Below are 22,469 nucleotides of genomic sequence, written 5' to 3' on the forward strand. Positions count from 1 at the left end.
GAGGGGAGGGGCGGCGCTGCCTGCGGGCTCGGGGCGCCTTCCGCCGCGGGGGGAGCTGCCCGCCCCGGGAACTGCGCTGCCGCCTGCCCCGCCGCTGCCCCCGGGAAGGGTCTGGGGGCTTGTCCCTCCTGGCACTCCCTCTGATCAGGGTCTGGGGGATTGTCCCTCCTGGCGCTCCCTCTGATCAGGGTTTGGAGGTTTGTCCCTCCTGACTGCCCCCAGTCAAGGTTTGGTGTTTTTCCCTCTTATCTGCCCCCCTCCTCCGATCAGGGTCTGGGGGTTTATCCCTCCTGACTGCCCCCCACCCCACCCCCGATCAGTGTTTGGAGGTTTAAACGCTCCTGATTGCCCCCTGAGTGAAGGGTTGGGGGTTTATTTCTCCTGATTGCCCTGCTGATCAGCATTTGACGTTTTATGCCTCCTGACTGTCTCCCCGATCAGGATTTGGAGGTTTATTCTTCCTAATTGTCACCCTGGCTGAAAGTTTGGGGGTTTATCCCTCCGGTCTGCCCCCCATGATCAAGGTTTGGCGGGTTATCCCTCTGGATTGCCCTCCTGATCAGAGTTTGGGGGTTATCACTCCTGATTGCCCCCCTGACTGAAGGTTCAGGGGTTTATCCTTCCTGACTGCCCCCCTTGATCAGGGTTTGGGGCTTTGTGCCTCCTGACTGCCTGCCCCAATCAGGGTTTGGGCTTTTATCCCTCCTGACTGCCCCCAGTCAAGGTTTGGGGGTTTATCCCTCCTGGCTGCCCCCCTGACTGAAAGTTTGAGGGTTTACCCCTGAGTCTGGGGGTTATCTCTCTGGTCTGCCTCCCTGGTGAGGGCTCTGGGGTTTACCCCTCCTCACTGCCCCCCATTCAGGTTTTGGGGGGTATCCCTCCTAATTGCCTCCCTGATCAGGATCTGGGGGTTTTAACCCTCCTGATTGTCCCTTTGACTGAAGGTTTGGGGGTTTATCTCTCCTGACTGCTGCCCACCACCATGGCAGCAGCCCGCTCTATCAAGCCCTGGAGTGCCTCGTGGGTTTCCTGCAGGTCTTGCAGGCACTGCTGACCCTCACAGAGGGGGCACAAGACCTCTGGAGGGGCCTTCCCATCCCAACCTGCCATCCAGAGGGACACGGACAAACTTGAGATGTGAGCCTGTGTGAACCTCATGGAGTTCAGCAAGGCCAAGTGCAAGGTCCTGCACCTGGGTTGGGGCAATCTCAAGCACAACTACAGGCTGGGTGGGTTATTGATTAAGAGCAGCTCTGAAGAGAAGGACTCGGGGGTGTAGGTGGATGGGAAGCTCAACATGAGCCGCCAATGTGTGCTTGCAGCCCAGACAGCCGACCATATCCTGGGCTGCAGCTAAGGAAGTGTGACCAGTAGGGTGAGAGAGGGGATTTTACCCTTCTGCTGTGCTCTGGTGAGGCCTCACCTGGAGTCCTGGCTTCAGTTCTGGAGTCCTCAGCACAGGAAGGACATGGATCTTTTGGAGCAAGTCCAGAGGAGGGCCGTGAAGATGATCAGAGGGCTGGAGCACCTCCCGTATGAGGACAGGCTGAGAGAGTTGGAGGCCTTATAGCTGCCTTCCCATACTGAAAGGGGGCTACAGGAAAGCTGGGGAGAGGCTCTTTAGCAGGGAGCACAGGGGTAGGATGAGGGGTTATAGATTTAAGCTGAAAGAGGGGAGATTTAGATTAGATCTTAGGAAAAAATGTTTTCCTGTGAGGGTGGTGAGGTCGTGGCCCATGTCACTCCGAGAAGCCTTTGATGCCCCATCCCTGGAGGTGTTCAAGGCCAGGCTGGATGGGGCTTTGAGCAACCTGATCCAGTGGGAGGTATCCCTGCCCATGGCAAGGGGGTTGGAACTGGATGATCTTTAAGGTCCCTTCCAAAACACTCTATGCTTCTATGATTCTGTGAAACTGAGCCTGTGGCACAGCGTAGGTGGCTGCATGGTGAGCTGTGAAGGGCAGACATGGGTTGCATGGTGCCTGCCATGCTTCAGACCTTCCAAAACTAAAACTCACTCTGTACACTGGGAGATGCCTTGCCAGAAACTGCTTTATAGTGTGGTGGTTGCTACACTTCGTGACCAAGGATTTGGTTTAGAGCTACAGGGTGTCTTTCTGTGCCCTCTGCTGTTCAGGGAGCCTGGCTAGGGCACCATCATCCTTTATGCTTTGAAGTCTGGGAAAGACAGACACAGAAGTTGTGACTCTGTTGGATCACTTTGCTTTTTGCTTCTTTGACAAAGAAAATCAGGTCCTGCTCTTTTCCCTTCTTGACCACTTGTAAGAATCTCCTGGACCCTATATGAGCTCGGAAATGAGAAAATGTTTCAGCAGTCTCCTCCCCATGGGATGCCTCACTTGCTGAGGACCCCCAAAATGAGGTGTGAGAGTGCTAGGAAAGTTCTTGCTCCATAAGAACACACTTCCCTGGTGTTGAAACTCCCCTCAGCTGGGGAAGAGAACTCAATTCAGACCTTAAGCACCCTGCAGAAGATGCTTGCTCATTGTACTGTCACAGACCCATGTATGTAAGGAGAAGGGATGCCACAACAGCCATCACTGTCCTTTAAAAGGTGGCAGAGGCATCACAGTGTTGGTGAAGTGTGGTCATGCCACTGTGCCCTAGACCTGTTTTTAGAGCTTTGGTGGATCTGGCTCATATGGACATACAGAATGCTTCATCTCTGTGATTCCAGCAGGGCTTAAAATGGCTTGACCTGCTCAGTCCAAGGTGCACCTGGGACTGAGTGTAGTGAACTTTAAAGTAAAAACTAACAGTAAGATCAAGTGCAATTTTAGATGACAGGCCAGCATTTCAGAGACATTTTTCCAGTCTTCTGCCTAAGCTCTATTTTATGCCTCTGATAGTCTTTATTGGATCTGGCACTGTTGACAGACTTGAAGATTGAAGCTTTCAGTTTACCTAGAAAATAATATGACACCTGGACAGCCATCTCCCTTCCAAGCTGAACCATCTTGACCCTAAGGCAGTGCTGTCATTTAGCTTTCATTACTCATCTTTGTGGTTTTCTTTCAAGACTTCCTGTGAAAAGCCGGTCTCTTGCCAGTGGGTGGGGAGAAGGGTGCAGGCATTACGAACTGGGTAGAAATTTCTGAGCCTGAAATGACCTATTCATTTAAATTTCACTCCCTAACAGCATTTCACTTCTTAAGCGCAATTCACCATGCTGGACTTAGGTTTCTCTCAATGTGGCAGTGAAGTGCCATCAATGGGACACTAAAAGAGGACCTCTGGACAAATTCTGAGCCATGTTTCCCCTTGAAGTGCCACCTAACCAGTGTAGTTGATTTGGCACACTATCAGTTTAATCCATCTTTTGCCTTGGGATGGTTGACACCTTGCCATTTCTTCACAATGTGGAACTGTAATGTGCAATTATGGTGTTGTAAACTCAGACCTAGTGTCTCTTGCAGGAAAAAAATGCATCCCAGTTCTGTTACTGGCAGTAGTTTAAACAGAGAGCAAATCCATACGGGTCAAAGGAAATTTTATTATATTAAAACAGGCAGGGAGGGTAGAGTACTTGTGTTTTTCTCCCATAATAGGCATCACTATCTGCAAGTAATTACAAACTCTTTTTTGATACCTTGGCCGGGCAACTGAGGAAAGTAGAGATAACATACACAGTACTTCACTCTTGCCAGCAGGTCAGATCCAAATCAGGTCTTAATACCTAAAAATTCCTGTTCTTTGGCTTGTACGTACCCACGCCAGGAGTAACTGTGAATTGTTATTTTGCAGATTTGCAGCAATACATCATTTTTTCCCTTTGGACTGCTCACTGTTTGTGATGTGTTGTCGGCTGCTGAACAGCAGTTGAATTCCAGGGATTGGTAGCATGGGATGTGATGAAAGGAGAAGGGTGGGCCTTAGGTAAACAGTGCAGGGTGTTATGTCAGTGCCTGCTGCTCTGGACATCACACAGTCCTTCTGCAGTGTTTTTTACTTTGAGAAGCGGAGAGTTTTTTACAGCAGGAAGTTTTATTATGACCACTTTAGGAATGGGAGAACGAAGTCACAGAAGGGAAAGCAGGCATGCAGAAAAGCTTTAGCAGGTTCTAGTTAAGAGTCCAAGGGTCTGAAAGCCCTTTGCTCTTGCTGCTAGATACGTCAGCTTCTGCTCAGGCATATTCCTGTTTCCAGTAACAGACTGCACTTAGCGTGACACAGAGAAACAAATCTTTCTCCCTTTGCAAATGCCACAGCCCAGGGCTGCATTTGCTGGGAAAGCTAGGATTCCTGCAGTGAATACCACCCAGAACAGGAAAGAATGTCATCTCCTACCTGTTTTGTTTTCTGTGACATCTCCTGTGTTTACCAGCATTTTCCACATGTTGCCACGAGAGCCACACTTTGGCCTTCACATTGAAAACCACATCTTCATCTTCAGTGGCAACTAATACGTACATGCTGGGGGCAGTTTGCCTATATGTGGTGCAGTGCTCTCCCCAGCAGCAAAGAAAAGCTTCTGCAGTTCCCACTTACTCAGCAAAAAAAAGGAGTGGAGCTGGACCCAAATAAACTACTTTCCCTCATCGACTTGTGCTTTATCTCAAGAGTCTCCAGCGGATGGGGTTACATACAGCAGACTAAAGTAGGCAACAAAAGCAGCAGTAGTGCTGACAAAGCTCCACCGTGAGGTCTCTGTAAGTGGTTCAGAAAGGCAGTCAAGAGATTCATGCTTTTTTAAGGGAAACACCCTTAAGAGGAGACCCAGAGAAGACACTGTGATTGTATGTAATTGTATTTCTGTCGACCTTCCCTCTGTACTTACAGGTCCCACAGCCCCCGCTGTCTTGTCCCCTGCCTTTAATGAGATCCCTTCAAGAAATAAGACTGCAACTCCATTAAGATGATGGGACACGCATACACACACATGTGCACATGTGCACAGATATTCTCTCTCTCTCTCTCTAACGATGGGGTGAGCAAAGACCAAAATGCACTACACCCAGTCAGGCTTGGCTGAGCTTCTTCATGTCTTTTTTTCCTCCCCTCCTGGCTGATGGATGTAAACATTTTGCATTTTTGACAGTACTTTGCATTTTTCTGAAGCCTTCCAAATCAGTCATTCAAATATTGTTGCAAAAAAATCATGACAAAGGCTCCTCAAAGGCCTTGGGAAAATTAGGGCTCTGGCCTTTGCCAATGTATATAAATGCTTTTACCTTCCTTTGAAGCGATAGCATCATGGGCTGCAGAGGCGAAGGGCAGAAATATGCTGCATTCCTGTCATTTCAAGTGCCTCAGTGCTATGTCTGTACAAAATTCCTGGGCACTTGGCACTTCCGTAGGTGGGAACGTTGGCTGCTCAGCCTTTCTCAAGAGTAAGCTCAAAGTGCCTCAGCCTGATAACTTAAAAACTGTGGGGGTTTTATATTTTACCAGAGAGAAGGTGGAGGATTACTAAAGTCATGATCAATGTGTGGGATTTAGGAGAGTGTGGATTCTGTCTGATTGCCAGGAGGCAGATTTTTACTACTGGTTCGCAAATCCCCCAAAACTATTTGGAGGGGAAGATGCTGTGAGAGCAAGAAAACAATGCCCTTGCCCATAGATTCAAATACAAAATTCAAGGATTTGCATTTCCCCAGGAAAAATGTTTTGAAGTCCACAAATCAAAAAAGGTTAAACTCTTGCTCTGGACAAAGCTGTAACATGCATTTAAGTGACACTTCTTTTTTTAAAGCTCATAACCATAATCTATCATTCCATTTTTAGTTACCAATGCTGTTTTTAATTCACCGTTCTTTGCCAGTGAGTTATCTGGGAGATAAAGCAGCTTTGAAATCCCTAGACACCCTGGAACCACAGCATATATCTGTGTGTGCACTCGGCCATTCCAGAGCAGATAAACTGAGTGCCATGTAACTTATGCCTTTTCTGCAAATCCTTTGAGCCCTAGTAGCTGTACAGGAATATATCTAAAAGAGCAAAGAATGCTTGCATGTAGTCTTTTTATTTTCCTTTCCCCTGCATTTACACCCGCATGTATTTAATGGCAGGGAACTGATTGCATAGAAGTGTATACAAGCTGGTGTAAAGATGCCAGATTTCTTTTTTTTTTTCATCAATACTTCCACTGTTTTTTTGCCTAGCTGAGAGGGAAAGTGGGTATGTTATTGATAAGTAAAATGGAGTTGACGATTGTTGCTCTAGAATGGACAAGGAAAGAGAATAAATCATATTAAAAAAAGGTAATTCTTTTTGGCATTTTACTGTGCTACAGATATTTTTTAAGCTTATAAAAGATACTGATAGATTTCCATTAAAAACTGCGCTAGAAAAATACAATATTTCCAAGAGAAACACCCCAAAGTCAGGATGCCAAAGTCCAGCCTCTGCTCTCTCGACCTGTCTGCAGGCACTGTAGTGCAGCCTGCAGTTACAACTCACTAATATATCCAGCATTTGAACATGAAACACTGAGAGGAAGCTAGCTTTTATGACTGAGGTTTATCTCCACCTGCCATAATGCTTCATTTTTTGAGATTAATGTTCTCTGAGTTCAAAAGCCCCTTTCAGCAGGATGGCCAGAGATGTTACAGAGAAGTGAGCAGGGACCCTCATTGGCTGCAAGCTCAGAGGCAGAGGCCAAGTAAGGGTGATAGCAGGATCCTGAAACCTGTCTAGTGGTGCTCCACCAAGTTGATCATACCTTCCATGTGGCCTACAGGAGGTTGTGCGTCACTTCCCTATGCCTTACACAGCCAATAAGGGGTACCAAAGCTGGGTGTTCCTGGTAGGAAAATAAAGGATATGGCTGAAACTTGTTAATATGAAATAACCCAAATGTGCTGAGGTTTTAGGCAAGCTACATAAGCCATCAAATTAACAGGGTGCTGCAGGAGGGCTGAGAATATTCTTCCCAGCATGACATGGATGGTTTTTCTGGAGGTGGCTGCTTCTGTTCCCATACAAATGATTACTTCAATACAATAAAAAAGAACAATATGAGTTTGGGCACCTACAGCCTTAAATAGCCACGTCTTTAATTTTCATTTAAGTCTGCATCCATCAATAAAATGTTTGATAATGTTCGCTAGACAGCCGAGTTCTGCACAAGATGTTCAGTCTGGCCCTGGTTCATCAAAACACTTAAGCGCTTTGCTGAATCAGGGACTTCTCATCACAGCAGGCATTTTTTATTCAAGGAAGGAGAGAGCATGGTGCAACTTTACCTCACTGTGTGGGCTTTCTTGGCAAGCACAGCACACAGCAACAGGTCATGGATTAGAACTCTCACTCTGGGTCTTCCACCAGACACATTTTTCAACTGGTAGTTATCAAACTAGCACGGGAGCACTTGAGCTTTGGAAAGGAACTAGTTGTAGGTTAGAAGTGGTACTGATTTTTTTTTCTCCCCTTGAAACAGGGAAATTCTTCTCTAAGGCCTCAGAATTGCAGAGAAAATGGTGAAGGTCCCAGGCTCAATCATTGCGCAGAGTCACTTTTGGCATAATCCAGCCCTTATGAAGATTTTTGCAAAAAGCTACAAAACCAGGTATTGGGATAAGACAAGTGCTACAGAGCAGACATTTTAGTAGTTCCTCTCTGTGATTGTCTAAAAAGCAGAGTGTTCAGAAGGTACAGACCGGGAAGGAGGGGTGGAGGCGTTGACCTCTATATCAGGAAATGGATAGAGTGTGGAGAGCTGTCTTTGAAGAGTAGCCACGAACAGTTTGAAAGCCTGTGGGTCAGAATAAAAGACTGAGGCAGCAAAAGGAAACTTGTGGATGGTATATATTATAGGCCACCTGATCAAGCAGAGCCTACCAATGAAGCCTTCTTCCTCCAGCTACAGGAAGCTTCATGTTCACAAGCTCTCATCATACTGGGGGGGCTTCAATCATGCTGACATCTGCTGGAAAAGTATCACAGTGAGCTGTGGGCAATCCAGGAGACTCCTAGAGTGCATCAAAGATGATTTCTTAACCCAGCTAATAGACACACCCACCTGAGTGGATGCAATACTGGACCTGATGATCACCAATACAAGTGAGCTCACCAGTGAATCCAAGACTGGGGGCAGCCTGGGCTGCAGTGATCACACACACACTGGTGGAGTTCAGTGTCCTGAGGGATGTGGGACAGGCAGGGAATATAGCCAGGACACTAAATTGCAGGAAAGCAGACTTCCAGCTCTTCAAGGAGTTAGTCAGTAGGACCCCCTGGGACATGGCCCTCAGGGAAAAGGGAGCAGAACAGAGCTGGCAAATATATATGGATGCTTTCAATAAAGCACAAGATTACTCAGTCCCCAGATGTAGGAAATCAGGCAGGGAAGGGAAGAGACCAGCGTGGCTGAATCGAGGCCTGCTGGTCAAACTGAAGAGCAAGAGGGAGTTGCACAGGCAGTGCAAGCAGGGATGAGTAACCTGGGATGAGTGTAGGGACACTGCTCAGTTGTGTAGGGATGGGGTCATGAAGGCCAAGGTGCACCTGGAGCTGAACTTGACTAATAAGAAGGGCTTCTACAGGTACATCAAACAGAAGAGGAAGGTTAAAGAGAGTGTACCCCCACTGATGGATGAAAATGGTGACCTCATACCATAAGATGAGGAGAAGGCTGAGGTACTCAACAATTTTTTTGCCTCAGTCTTCACTGACAACCACCCTCCTAACCCCTCCTGGGTTAATGGACAGCAAGATGGAGGCCAGGGGGTTAAAGCCCCTCCCACTGTAGACACGGATCAGGTTCATGACCATCTGAGGAACCTGAACACATATAAGCCTATGGGACCTGACGAGACACATCCCAGAGTCCTGAGGGAGTTGGCCAATGTGGTTGTCAAGCCTCTCTCCATGATATTTGAAAAGTCATGGCAGTCAGGAGAAGTCTTTGGTGATTGGAAGAAGGGTAACATTGTCCCCATTTTTAAAAAAGGTAGAAAAGATGACCCTGAGAACTACTGACCTGTCAGCCTCACCTCTGCCTGGGAAGATAATGGAACAGATCATGGAACAGATCCTCTTAGAAGACATGCAAAGGAGGACAGGGAGGTGATTAGTGGCAGCCAGAATGGCTTCACCAAGGGCAAGTCCTGTCTGACCAACCTCGTGGCTTTCTATGATGGGGTAACCACAGCAGTGGACATGGGAAAACCAACGGATGTAGTCTATCTGGACCTCTGTAAAGCATTTGACATGGGCCCCCACAACATCCTTCTCTCTAAATTGGGGAGATATGGATTTGATGGGTGGACTGTACGGTGGATGAGAAACTGGTTGGATGGTCGTATTCAGAGAGTAGTGGTCAATGGCACACAGTCTCAATGGAGATCTGTGACAAGTGGTGTCCCTCAGGGGTCCATACTGGGAACAGTGCTGCTTACTATCCGCATCAATAATACAAACAGCGAGATTGAGTGCACCCTCAGTATGTTTGCAGATGACACCAAGCTGAGTGGTGCAGTTGCCACAGTGGAGGGACAGGATATCATCTAGAGGGACCTGGATAAGCTGCAGAAGTTGGCCTGTGTGAATCTCATGAGGTTCAACAAGGCCAAGTGCAAGGTCCTGCACCTGGATAGGGTTCATATCCCTGATGCTGAGAAATGCTCCTGATTCCTTCAGTTTACAGGCAGACTGTTTGCTTTTCTGCTTAGCTGAGACACACAAGAAGTCTAGAAAAGAGCAAAGATTTCAACTATATCAGTTGCAGCCAGCCGGCCTGGTTGCCAGAAGGTGCAGGCTCACAGTAGTTCTCCTAAACTGTCTTTGTAGAGGAAGTTTTGTACCCTGGGAAACATGAAGCACATATGCATGATTGGTGTTGCTATACAGGGCTATTTCAGGACAATGTAACTGCTGGGAAAAAGGATGATTAAAAAAAAGGATTTAAAATTGACAAGATAGCTCCATAAAATTCTCCACTGCCTGAGACACAAAGCCAGCAAAAATAAGCTTCACCAATAAATACAATTCATTCCAGCTCTTGTGGTAGAGAAATAAAACAAGAGAAATGCCAGAACAGTGGGTTGCAGTTCATGGCATGAGTACATCTGTATCATTATAGCCTTGAGATGAGCAGTTAGCTTTAGTGAGAAATGCACATTCAGCAGCAAAATTGGTCTATGCAGATGGGCTAGAGCCCAAGGATTTGTTATATTCTCAGAGTGTTTACTGCCCAGAGCAACTCAATAGGCATGAGCAAGCAAAGTGCTGACCAGCTATAGATTTTTGCTCCAAGTTTATAAGTCTTCCATATCTCCAACAGAATTTTAATTCAGTAACAAGTTCTGTTTGCCAAACATCTTTCTTTTCAAGGATTTAAAAACCTACCTGTTTGCACTGATCACTGTTCTGGGGCAAAAGAGAAGAACTGCTTATCAACACTCTGTAATATTACCCCATGGAAAAAGTAAGGAAATTAATTACAAGAAGGGAATTGATGAGAGAGAGAGAACTCGGATAACAGGCATCATCAACAAGGTTGCTGGCTTTTACAAAAACATAGTTTTACAAATTTTCTTTGTATATGTTCAGAACCCACACAAGACAGCCTAAAAAGCAGCCTCATCTAGTAGTAATTGAGATCTTGAGATGGCTTCCTTTGCATGAGGGAAAGATATAGCAACTCTTTAAAAGCAAATACTTAAAAATCTATTCTGTCCTTTGTCACAAGAGCTTAGCCTAATCCCCTCTCCATCAATGGTGTTACTTGGGATTTCTGGTGTTCACAAGGGCAAGTGGTAGCCCACAGGGTTTCAAAGAAATGCATGCATGTATGTTTGCTTATTTTTTTAAATAAGCTGGGGATGGCTGCTTACTACGATAGGAAGGACAAGATGTAGTTCCCCTTTGGTTTCAGTGAGAACCTGCATAAACCTGCAGTTTTACCTTTACTGTGAATGAATTTCTTTAGATCTGGGAAAATGAGAGTGAAGTTCTAGCGAGTGTTGTCTGTATTGCTTCTTGCTCTGTGTAAAGACCAGAGATCATGGAGGCTCTCACACTTTGATCAGCCTCAGCATGTATTGTAAAGAAGGAGTTTGAATGGGCATGGACACAGGGCATGGACACAGGAGCGTGTCTGGACACTGTCAGCCTAGCACCTCTGTGTGACCATGTGCTGAGCATAGCTGCACTCTGACTGCAAACCAGAACAGCGAGGAGCTCATCGTCTTTCTGAAAGTTAGTGCAGAGCAGTGGTGCCTCAGACTCAAACAGGTCTTCTGTTGTCTTCTCTAGGTGTGCAAGTCACACAGTCGTTGTTGCTAAGGCAGAGCCAGCCACCGAGAAGAAACTCTGGGGAGGAGGCATCTCCGTTTCTTCCTCCACCCTCTCTGACCCTGGGACTCTGCAGGGTGAGGGGATTTGCTCTGAGATGGCCAAAAGGCTGCTCTGAATTATCTGTCAAGATGTGCTTCTGAGTTATAACCTTTGGGCTGCCCCAGGCACTTCCCTGTACCAGCAAGACACCTTGGTGGTCCCTACATGCTGCTGAGGGGATGAGGGTGGCAAAGTCCTTTCTTCCCAATGGGGGCCTCCCATCTCCAGCCAGTTGTACCAAAGCAGACTGTCATGCAGCTATCACATTCTTGGGCAGTGCTTCTGTCTGCCCTGGATAAAAGAGTCGCCCATCCACCAGAAGCTGTAATAGGCTCTGTCTGAGGGATTACACATAGATTAAGAAAAAGTTGTCCAGGATTTAATCAAATTATAAAATGTCTGGCAGCCGACAGCAGCACAGACCATGCACATGGGAACACACTGTTGCTGGGGAAGATCAAATGGATTTTAAATGCATCAGTTCCCTTGGCTGCCTGAGGCAATGCCTACTGAAGAGAGGATGCTGTCCATTTGCCCTAACAAGAGGCATGCATGGTACACCCTTCTGAGAGCTCACTTATGCCCTCATAGCCACTTTGATGCACTGCATGAGTTACTTGTGGATTTACACAGCTGGCAAACTATATCTCCTAGTCCCACTACAAAAGCCTCATTGTGCCACTATTTGCACTGCACAGGAGACTGAAAGAAGCACGGCGCAGAGGGCAACGGTAAGATTCATGTTGTTTCCATACTCCCTAGAAAGCACCTCTCAAAAGACCAATTGTCTACCAACATCTGCCACGGAACCTAGTGAGGTGAGTCACTCTGGAAGTTCCCACATTTCTCCACAGATTTTGGCAGCAAATTGCACCAAAAACTGTCTTGCCTGAGCTTCTCTCAAAGTTCATAGCAAAGCTAAGAACTGCCCATATTCTGTTTGGGATCCCAGTTCCAGGCTGACCGAAAAGCCCATTTTCTGCTTAGGTGGATACCAGCTCTTCATCAGGACACCAGCTGGTTTTGGGCAAATGCAGCTTTACTTTCATGCAATACATACTGGTAACAGGACTGTAATGAAATTTTAGCAGTGCTTGAAATTATGGTAAATTTGCTGACTTGGAGCTTGGGTTTTTCTCCTCAATGAAAAGCAAGGTGCCTACCGCTGTTTTTTGCTCCTGGGCCTCTCCCAGTGGCTCCCTTTGTTCTTTCCCACAGGCTCCTAAAAAAGCAGCATTCCCTGGGGCCATAGTGTTAACATCTAGCACTCCAAGAGGCAGTTACAGTGGAAACAGTAGACTAAGGGAGCAGCCTGAAGGAATAGCATGGACAAGGAGAACGCACTCTGTTCCTCCAGTGACATTGCTCTGTACAGTGCGCCGGTATCTGCCAAGTACATGCAGTACAGCAGTCCAGCTCCCTATCCCCTAGTGTGTTTTTTGTAATGATTACACAGTGTTTAGATACCTTTAGACCTTGGCCTGCCAGCACACAGCTATTGTCTGCATGGGCATGTCCTCGAGGAACAATGCAGAGAGCCCATTATGGTTAGTGATAGACCTGAGCTGTATAATTGAGATCCACCCTTAAGCCTCAAGATGTTCTGATCTAATGCTGAAATCCAGCAGATTCCTCTGTTGCAGATCAAAGCAAGACACACCAGACCTGCCATTTCCAGAGCTGAATTTTCCCAGTTCTAAAGAGCCTGAGGGTTTTATTTTGGTTTGAGAGCTCAGTGTCAGAGTTCTGATCTTGTTCCCATATATGAGCGTTTAGGACGACTGCTGGATGCACTAGCTTGTTTCAAGCCTGGACTCCTGTTACATTAGAAGTGTTCAGTGGGGAGAGGCTAATCAAGAATTGAGTGAATACCTGTGAAAATTAATTTTAAGGTAGGTTTGTAAAAGTCTTTTTTCATGCCAGAATAGCAATATTGTTAAGAAACTTCCTTCTCCTCTGTTTCTTTCTTGAGTTGTTTGGGGGTTTTTTTGTTGGTTTTTTTTTTTTGGCAGAGAAGCTGAAATTTCCATTTTGTCAAAAACTTTAGTGCAAATGCTGTTGAATCCACTCCTAAGTCTCTTTGCCAATATATAGACATTTTTATTTCACTTACTGAAATCAGCTAAACTAACAGGACTCTCTTGTGACAGTACAAGCAGTATTCCCACAAAGAAGATCTGCTTGGATCAGGAATAATTACAGCTGGAAATTAATATATTATATAATAAATTAATAATAAGACCATGCTGAAGTAAATGTATATAAATATACATATATAAATAAATATATACTGTGAAGAGGTAGTAAGGAAAACAGCATGAGTCATCTCCAGCCTATCCTAATGGACAGATGAGAAAGCTTTGTCTTGCTTCCATTTCCTACATAAACAGTAGGAGCTTCCTCTCTGTTGTTTATGTCCCAATGACTAGGAAGATGCCAGTAACAAACACCACCAGCCTTGTCTTCATTCTTAACAGCTTATTAACTCTCACAGTGTGCACACGAGCCTCTCCAAGGGCATTGCCAAACTCACCAGACAGTCTCCCCGAGGTATGTTCTGAAGAGCTAATGCATGTTACGCCCATGCAATCTTCTTTTCCTGCATCTCCAGGCAAGGGCACGCACTGCCCATAAAAGCATGCAAATTATTCCCCAAGTATCGTACCAACATGTAAAAGAAAGTATTTCCTTGCCCTGAGGAAGTCACTGGCAATGAAGAGACTGGGAAAGAACTGGAAGGGGTCAGCCTGTCCCTAGCGGAAATTATTAGGGGGCTGCAACAAGCTGGATGATGGAGAAGTTAGAACGGCTATGCTGGCCAGCAGGACTGGGGAGTGGAGAAGAGAATTTCCCTCTTGGCTCAGCGTAGCCCAGGCTGATGAGTTGCAGGGGCTCTTCGGTGGGCTCAGGATACTGCTGGTCTGGCAGGACCAGGGTGGCTTAGGTGCTGCACCAGGCCAGGACCTGCCACCCAGCCTGAGCTAGCATGGCTCTCTTGGCCAACATCGAAGGACTTTATCCAGCCAAGGGGCAGCTGCCCTTGGCCAAGGCCACCAGCTTGGAGCTGGTGACTTCTGGAGCCTGACTTAATGCTCGGGGCATATTATTTCAGCTGACTGACAAGGAGCTGATTTGGGCATGGAGAGGACTGCTTGCAAGTGATTGATGCTCTGCTACTGGCCTTTACATGTTGGAGCTATTGCAGAAAGGACCTCTTGAACTTTACAGGTATTTTTTATCTTGCTTAACAGCTTGAAGAAATATCCTTTTTCCTCTTCCTTCATTATAGGGACAACATTTCCCAGGTAAACTTCCAAACTCAAAACATAGGCTTCCTGATGCAAGCTGAGTGTATTGAGCAAGAAGCTGGCATTACTAAATTGGAGCGGTACCATCTTCTCCTGGAGAACAACAGCGGAGGAAACAGAAGGTTTTGCAAACCTAATCAACTAGTCCTATGGGAAGTCACAAGACCAGCTCCTCTCAAGCCAAAGCACTGAATGCTTAAACAACAAACTAAGATGTTGATTAAAAGGAAAAGCCTTTAAAATACATATTGACCAATGCAGTTCAGAAGGAAGGTTTATTGTTCTATGTGTATATACTATAAATAAGGGGGTTATTTGATGTTCTGAGAGTTGCGCAACAGACTGGTTCATGCGATCTTTCAAGAAATGGCTGTAGCGTGAGTGAGGTGGGTGGTTCTCTTAGGTATTCGATTTCATTAATATCCTGAGGCTTTTGAGGGAGCTTCCGACCTAAGAAAGATGGACCTGTCATGTTGGGTTTTCTGCCTCTCCCAGATGACAGAGAACAGACAGAGTGATAAAAGGGCATAACCCCCTGAGAAAAAGGGAAGGGGGAAGGGAAGGGGGAAGGGAAGGGGGAAGGGAAGGGGGAAGGGAAGGGGGAAGGGAAGGGGGAAGGGAAGGGGGAAGGACTAAAGAAAGGATAGCTTAAAAGTAAAAATACTTTTTGTCCATGTTGCCAATACGGGCAGCAGTGTATCAGTGGTCAGCTAGATTCTAGCAGTGCTTCCAAGTCCTTGACAACAAAACACAGGTGCCATGTAGCAATCCTGAAGTCACCTTATAAGATGGCAAGGAGGAAAAAAAAGAGAAAAGAAATCACAGTGCAACAAGGTGCATAATCAGAGATGGAGGCTCCAGGTAGGGTGTCATGAGGCAGCTGTGGCAAGCTGGAGCACTGTGAAAAGACAGCTCCCCTTCTTCACCTGAAGACCTTTAGGACTGCAGAGGGACCTGGGCATAACTGGTACTTCACCTCATGCTGTTAGTTTTTAAATTTCCACTCTCCTGTTATGTCTTGTGGAGCCTCATTTCCTATGCTCAGGAACAGTGGAGTAGATTGCAAAAGGTTTCTTGCACGTGCAACGCCATTGGCAAATGCAATGGTCAGAGAAGGCTGAGCTGGAAAACAACTGTGCGAGCGAATGCAGGTTACACCTCCAGTTCCTGCTGGCAAGTACTGCTTTGCACTTCTGTTGATGCAGGATTTTTTATTTGTTTGTTTGATGTGGTTTGGGCAGGAAAGTCAAGCTCCTTGCTGTCAGTCCACCCAAGCTAATGAATATAAACTGGGTCATTGCCACTATAAAAAGGAATGCCTTGAAGGAAGATTGCAGTGCAATAAAAAAGGTAATCCTAGTACTGTACCTAACTTTGTGCTTAGCGCTGTGTAGCTGAAATGTTACTCACTCTTACTAGACCTTGACACCAGTCTGACTGTGAGACTAGATTTTTACCCTAAATCCAAAAGAGAAGTTTCATTCAAAGAGTAGGGTTTAGAGCTGAACTATGAAGATCAAAATGTAAGATTCACTGCATGTATATCACTCTGCTTCCAGACATATTTAAGTCTAAATACCATGTACTAATTGCTGAGGATTCACCATGGAGCCTGGGAAACTCCAGCTAAATCCTAAACGGAAAACTGTAATTCTCCACTGGGCCATGCACCTGTATACAAGATGCCCCTATGCTTTCTCTTCTAGTAGCACGGTGGAGAGAACTCTGGCTCTCATCACCCAGACCTTCATAGCTAAAGGAATGAGATGCTGACTGAATTCATACCCAAAAAGCTGCCTTCTTCCAAGGGAAAAAGGCCATGGGCTGTACCCGATTGCCTCACCGATTAGCTCATGCTGGTCTACCTCACCCATTGCTCTGAGACAGGATCATGGATATCCACCCCATCCTGTCCAAACTGCAGAGACATTCAGGAACTGATGGGTGGTAGCCCAGCGGCAGAGGCTGTGGGTACTTATTGGAGAAACAGCAACACTTAAACACTTGAAAATATTTCCCCAATGCCTACCATAAATCATCCTCATTGTAAATCAAGCCTGGCTTGCCTTGCCTGTGTGGACATGGAGAATAATGCACTGCAATTTTTAGAAAAGGGCAGGATTTCTGCTGCCTCCCCAGTTGTTGTGTTTGGAGGAAAACATGCCAGACCATCACATGTTCCTCAGATGCTGTGTTTTCTGAGCCCTCTGCCCAGCTTGCTGCTTTCTCTTAGTTTTTGCTCGCCTCTCCAAGTCTTTAACCTGATATAATGCAAACTTAGCCTGAATTCTGACCCCAACATACAATTCCCTGTGGCCCTAAGTGAACAATTTCTTTGGAGAGGTAATAGAAACAAAACTGAAACATGGGTCCTATCTACCCATGAGGATACTTGTCCCTGGGTCATAATATTATAAGGCTTAGCCAAAATCTTGCCTTTAGCCACCTCCAAACTCTGGATAAGCTTACACTTTAAATAAGCACATGGGCCCCTAAGCAGAGTCTGACCCACATTAATTCCTAGGCAAAACATTAATACTGCAGGAGAACTAGAAACTTGGGACACACAGCTTGATTTACCAGAGAGGTCATGCCCGTGGATTGAGTTGCAGGTCTTAGCACAGAGGCTTGCATGAATCCTCCTTGGCAGCAGAGGTGGAGGAGCCTTTGCAGGTGGCTTTCCTCCTTGCTCTTCCTCAGGTGTGAGTGGCAGAAGGCATGGTGTGCATTACTGGTCTGGATTTCAGTACATCTATATGTGGTAACCAGAGAAGCAGTAGCAGAGCCATGAGGAAGGCAAGCTGAAATAGATCCAAGAAACATGCAGTCCATCAGATATCCTGTTGCAAATCCCACAGAGAGGATGTCAATACAGCAACACTGGAGATTATTGAAGAATAGTCTTTTCACATTTTATGGACATAAAAAGCAAAATTAATGGAAACCAAACAAGTTTGCAGCTTATGTGTCCCCATCTCCAAGAGACCATGTTTAGGAAAGTAATGGCAATAGAGCTGAATCTCACGGGTATCAGCTTGATTTCTGAAACTTAACATCCAGGAGGAAGAACAGACACATCTAGAGTGCCAGGTGATATATATAAGAAGGCCACCCCTGTCAAGCCAGCAGTCTGAGTCTCAGTTGCATGGAAGCTCTGCCTGGCATGACTGCATCTGTGCATTTAACTCTTGGGACAGAAAGGAAGGAGTTAACAGTCTTATAGCTATCTACTACAGCCTGAAGGCACGGTACAAGCACAGACAGAGAGGAGGAGCAGATTGATGGGGCCCTCAGGCTGCTTAGGGAAAGTTGCAGGGTGATGCCCTGGTGCTCCACACAGCAGCACTGGTGTAGCTGCATTTTGTGGCAGTGTGTCAAACACACCCCAGTCCCCAGGCAAAGCAGGCTGGGCTGGTAAAGCTCAGAGAAAGCCATACCTGCCAGGCACTCTGCTTGCCCAAGTTCTGCGTGTCCTTCCACCTCTGGCTGTGCTGGCGAGGGGCACAAAAATACCAGCAACACCTGATACTCTGCAGCCCTGCACCTGCCCCAGGAGCTGGAGCATCTGGTGCTTCACCCAGCACGTAGATGGCTGCATCAGCCTCAGATAGGTTCTGGTCAGCCTGCCACATCCATATGTGGGCTTGCCTCCCTCCTCCAGAGCTGAGGATGCCTCAGACCTTGTACAGGGTTCACGGAAACCACATCTCTGCATTCATCTACCTTTCCCACTATATTACAGGGCCAGCAGAAGATTTGCCCCCAGCACTAGGGCTTATCTGTAATTCTCAATGTCTCTCAGCTGTGTCCCATTAATCAGAAAAAGGCAGCATGCTTGGATAGAGTCCGCTGCCAGGGCTACCCTGGCACTGCTGGGGACCATCCCATGCATGACTTTGCCTGGTGGAGAGGGGAAGGTGGACCCTGATCAGTGATCTGACTAGGGGTGAGGGGCTGCCCCTCATTATTTGCTGGCACTGAGATTTCACTGCGTGGCTGCTCTGTTTGTAAAAACCATCACTGGCAGAACTGCTCTGGAAGCTGTGGGTTTCCAATTGCGTGTCAAAGGGTCCTCTCAAATCATGCTTCTTGTCCCTTTTCACAACACACTAGAGAAATGAGATGAGAAACAGATAAGGTGAACACTCCTTCAGGTCCTGGTTTACTAGAAAAGCAATACCCATATAACAACCCTTGTTGTTGAGATGGGATTTTTCTGGCCGACTTTTGCGGGACTCGTTCTCATTCTCCTCTGCTTTACCTGTTCTCTGCCTCTTCAAATGACAAGTGTTAATGTTCTTAGTTTTCCTAAGCTGAGCAAACATCCAGCTGAAGGAGAAAGGATGTGGGATTGTTAGCAGCCTTAGAACAATATATGAGAAATTGTGGGCTTTAACCACTGCTCAACTCCCTCACAAAGACTTGGACAGAGATAATAAGTCTTACCAAATCTGTTGCTGGGAGAAAGTTTGCTATTGCTCATTAAGCCCTTGTTAGACTTGTTCGAATGACATGAGGTCTATCACCTGGCTGGAAGGCACTCTGCAACTTGAAATACAACTGCCATTTGCAGGGGGGAGGATCATAAGTTCCACAGGGCATCAGATAAACCAGAGGAGGTGAAAAGATAAAGGGGCAGCTGAAGTTTCAAATCCTTTTCCTCTCAACCCCCTGCATCCTTTGTCAAACCTATGCCATGCCAACACAATACCAGCGTGACAGCCCTCTCCATCTCTTCTTGGGGCAAAAGCATCATGTGGTTATGCTGCTCCAGGTCCTGCTCCTCATGGACCAGATTTCTCCTTCATCCCTTTTCCTCCTCCTTGGTCAGCAGATGGACAGCCAAAACAGCTTCTCTCCCAGGAAAACAAAAAGAGGAATGGTGGTGGAGAGGGGGAGGAGGATCGCAGTATAGGGCAGGGGGAAAAGCTGGAGCTGAGCAGAAAGAGAAAGCGAAGATCTTGGGATAAAAGAGGGAAGAGGAGAAAGGAGTACAGACACTCACAAAAGAAAGGCAATGGGTGGAAGTATGAAGTATGGCCTGGTGATGGGTGCTGGTGTTGCATACATTTCCTGGCAAATGGGCAAACAGAGCAGAGATGAGAGGTCACACAGAGCCTCCTTCCCAGCAGAAGGATCTCTTGGCAGGTGCCTTGCATATGCGGGAGGTAGCACTGATGTACACATTTAGCAACCGTCTTCACCTGCCACTGCTAGTTTTTGGACTAGATCGGAGATCCACAGAAGTAACACCACCTTCATTTGGTGCAAGCAGTGCTCACTTCAGCCAGCTCCAGCCCTGACTCTGCCTTCCAGGCTGTGGGGTGGTGATCAGTCAGTGGTGACCCGACTTGTTCTACTGCTTTGGTTGGACGACAGGTAACAGTCACAGGAGCCTGGAGAGTTCCTGTGAGGGTGAAGACAAGGAAAACAAGGCTGCGCATTAAAGTGTTACCAGTGTAACAATTTTGTAAGGGGGCTGAGAAGAGGAGGGAACACAGCACTTTGTCAGAGAAGTAATAACCCAAGGGTAGGTACAGTTATGCAGCAAAAGAACACTTTTACAAGTAAAGCTTATTTCACCTTGAAATTCCCGCAAACAACATCAACAACTGCTTTGTATGGAGTAGCATGTATACAAGAGCCTAGATATGCCCCCAGGTTACTACAGAACAACAGACTCCTGCTTATTAGCTGCATGCTGCCCGGGAAGGAATATCTGAGTTCACAACATGTGCAGGGTCATTGAACATAGACAAAACAATCATTATTTATTCGTAGTTCATTATTATCAATTCCTTGACTGTGTGTCTAAGCTCTAAAATGTGTGCTATGCAAGGAAAATAGGGGAGGAGGCCATATACAACTTCGGGAATAGAGTAATACTGACAAACCTCTTCGGTGAAGAGAAAGGGTTCACCCCTTGTTTTTCATTGCACAGAGGAACAGCCACAGTAGCTCTGCAGAAAAAGCTGTGTGAGCACTGCTGGGAGACTTCTCTGCTACAGCTTCCCATGACAGGTACAGCCTCAGCAAGGGAACAAAGCTAGAGGCTACAAGAGCTAGATTGACTGACTTCAGCCTGGCTCTTCAATGCTCTTGGACTCACCTCCAACTCTCCCTCATCCAGAAACATTAACTCCAAACCCTCACTGACTGAATCTGTTTTTCACAAGTGATGCACACTCAGGCTTGGAAAAACACAGACCATTAATGGATCCTACAGTGACAGATGGGGACCTCAGGCAACCCACAGCCCGAGGGCTGGGAACTGCATTCCCTCAAATGAAGGGGAAAAGAATTTGCCTCTTTGTTTTAGGTATTCTTCTCCCCAGCCCTAAGCACAAGCTGAATATTCATGAACCCCCTATATGAATTAGTTATCTTCTAAAAGCAAACACAAAGTCCCCATTCTGCATGAGGTGCCCAGGAACCAGGCAAAGCCAAGCGTCTGCTCTAATAGTGGGTTTCCCAGGGACTCTGCATGCTGCCTTAAACCAGTTACTCTTGCCTATTAAAGCAGGATCAAAACTGAACAAAGATCCTTCCAGAGCTGTTCAAGGCAGCTGCGGCTAGTTCAGACTTCTACATCTCTTGACCTAACATGACTCCCAGGCTGCCACATTGTCTGGATGGGAAGCCAGAAGGGAAGCTAACGTGATTTTTATTGTAAGTGCTGCTCACCTGTGCAGTCAGTCTAGTTTATGTTCAGAGTTCAGGTTGCTAAGTAGCTTGCCTGTTCAGAGGTTCAGATTCACATTCGAGCTGTATTTATGGTAGGGACAAATGGGTGTGTATGAGCACAAATGTGTATAATGGTTCATTTGCAGGTGTTCATGGTGGTGTGCATGAGGGAAATCGGCATCTCTGAGTGGGAGCACTCCTGAGGTTGTTGAGAACATCAGAGAATGGCTTTTTGCATACATGATGGAGCTGAGGAGATGGCATTCAATAAGTGGGTGTCACTGAGGAGGCAAATTCAGGTCCAAGTGAGATGGCAAGAGAGGGCAAAAAAACAGGTGAGCAATTGCACATATGTATAAAAGAGACAAGACGTGCCTGTTGTCTGTACTGGGTCTGTTTGGGATGGAGTTAGGAAGATAACTTTCTTGACAGCTGTCCATATGGTGCTGTGCTTTGCATTTGTGGCTAAAACAGGATTGATAACACACCAGTGTTTTGGCTACTGCTGAACAATGCTTGCGCATTGTAAAAGCATCAAGGCTTTGACTCTCTCCTCCCTGCACCCCACAAGTAAGTAGGCAGGGGGTGAACAAGAGGTTGGAAGGGGACATCCGAACAGCTAACCAAAACTGGCCAAAGAGATATTCTATATACATGGTCAGCAATAAAAGCTCAGGAAAAGGAGGAAGGAGAGGTATTCACGGTTATGGTGTTTGTCTTTCCAAGTCACCACTATATGTACTGAGGTCCTGCTTCCCAGGACACGGCTGGACATGTGCTTGCTGATAGGAAGAAGTGAATGAATTCACCTTTATGCTTTGTTTCTGTGTGCAGCATTTGCTGTTCTTGTCAAACTGTCACTTTCTTGATGAGGAGGGTTTTTTTTCCATCTTAATTCCTTCCCTTGTCCTGTTGAGGTGGGGTTAGTGAGAGAGCAGCTGAGTGGGTGGCCTGTTTCCCCCCTGAGCCCTTGTGCGGAACGCAGGGATTGTTAGAGACACTTAGGAGGCTGATAAGCAATTCAGAGGGTCTATGTGGAGAACTGCCTGGGGTTGGGGAATAGGAAGAATTACTAGGGTCAGACTGAACTTGTGTCTTTATGCTTGCAAACAAAGTGTCATTGCCCCTAAAACCACCACCAAAGTGCAAGTGTACCCCGCTACAGCAAGTGCTTCTGGC

This window comes from Phaenicophaeus curvirostris, chromosome 1, assembly GCF_032191515.1.
Source record: "Phaenicophaeus curvirostris isolate KB17595 chromosome 1, BPBGC_Pcur_1.0, whole genome shotgun sequence".
Lineage (NCBI taxonomy): Eukaryota > Metazoa > Chordata > Aves > Cuculiformes > Cuculidae > Phaenicophaeus > Phaenicophaeus curvirostris.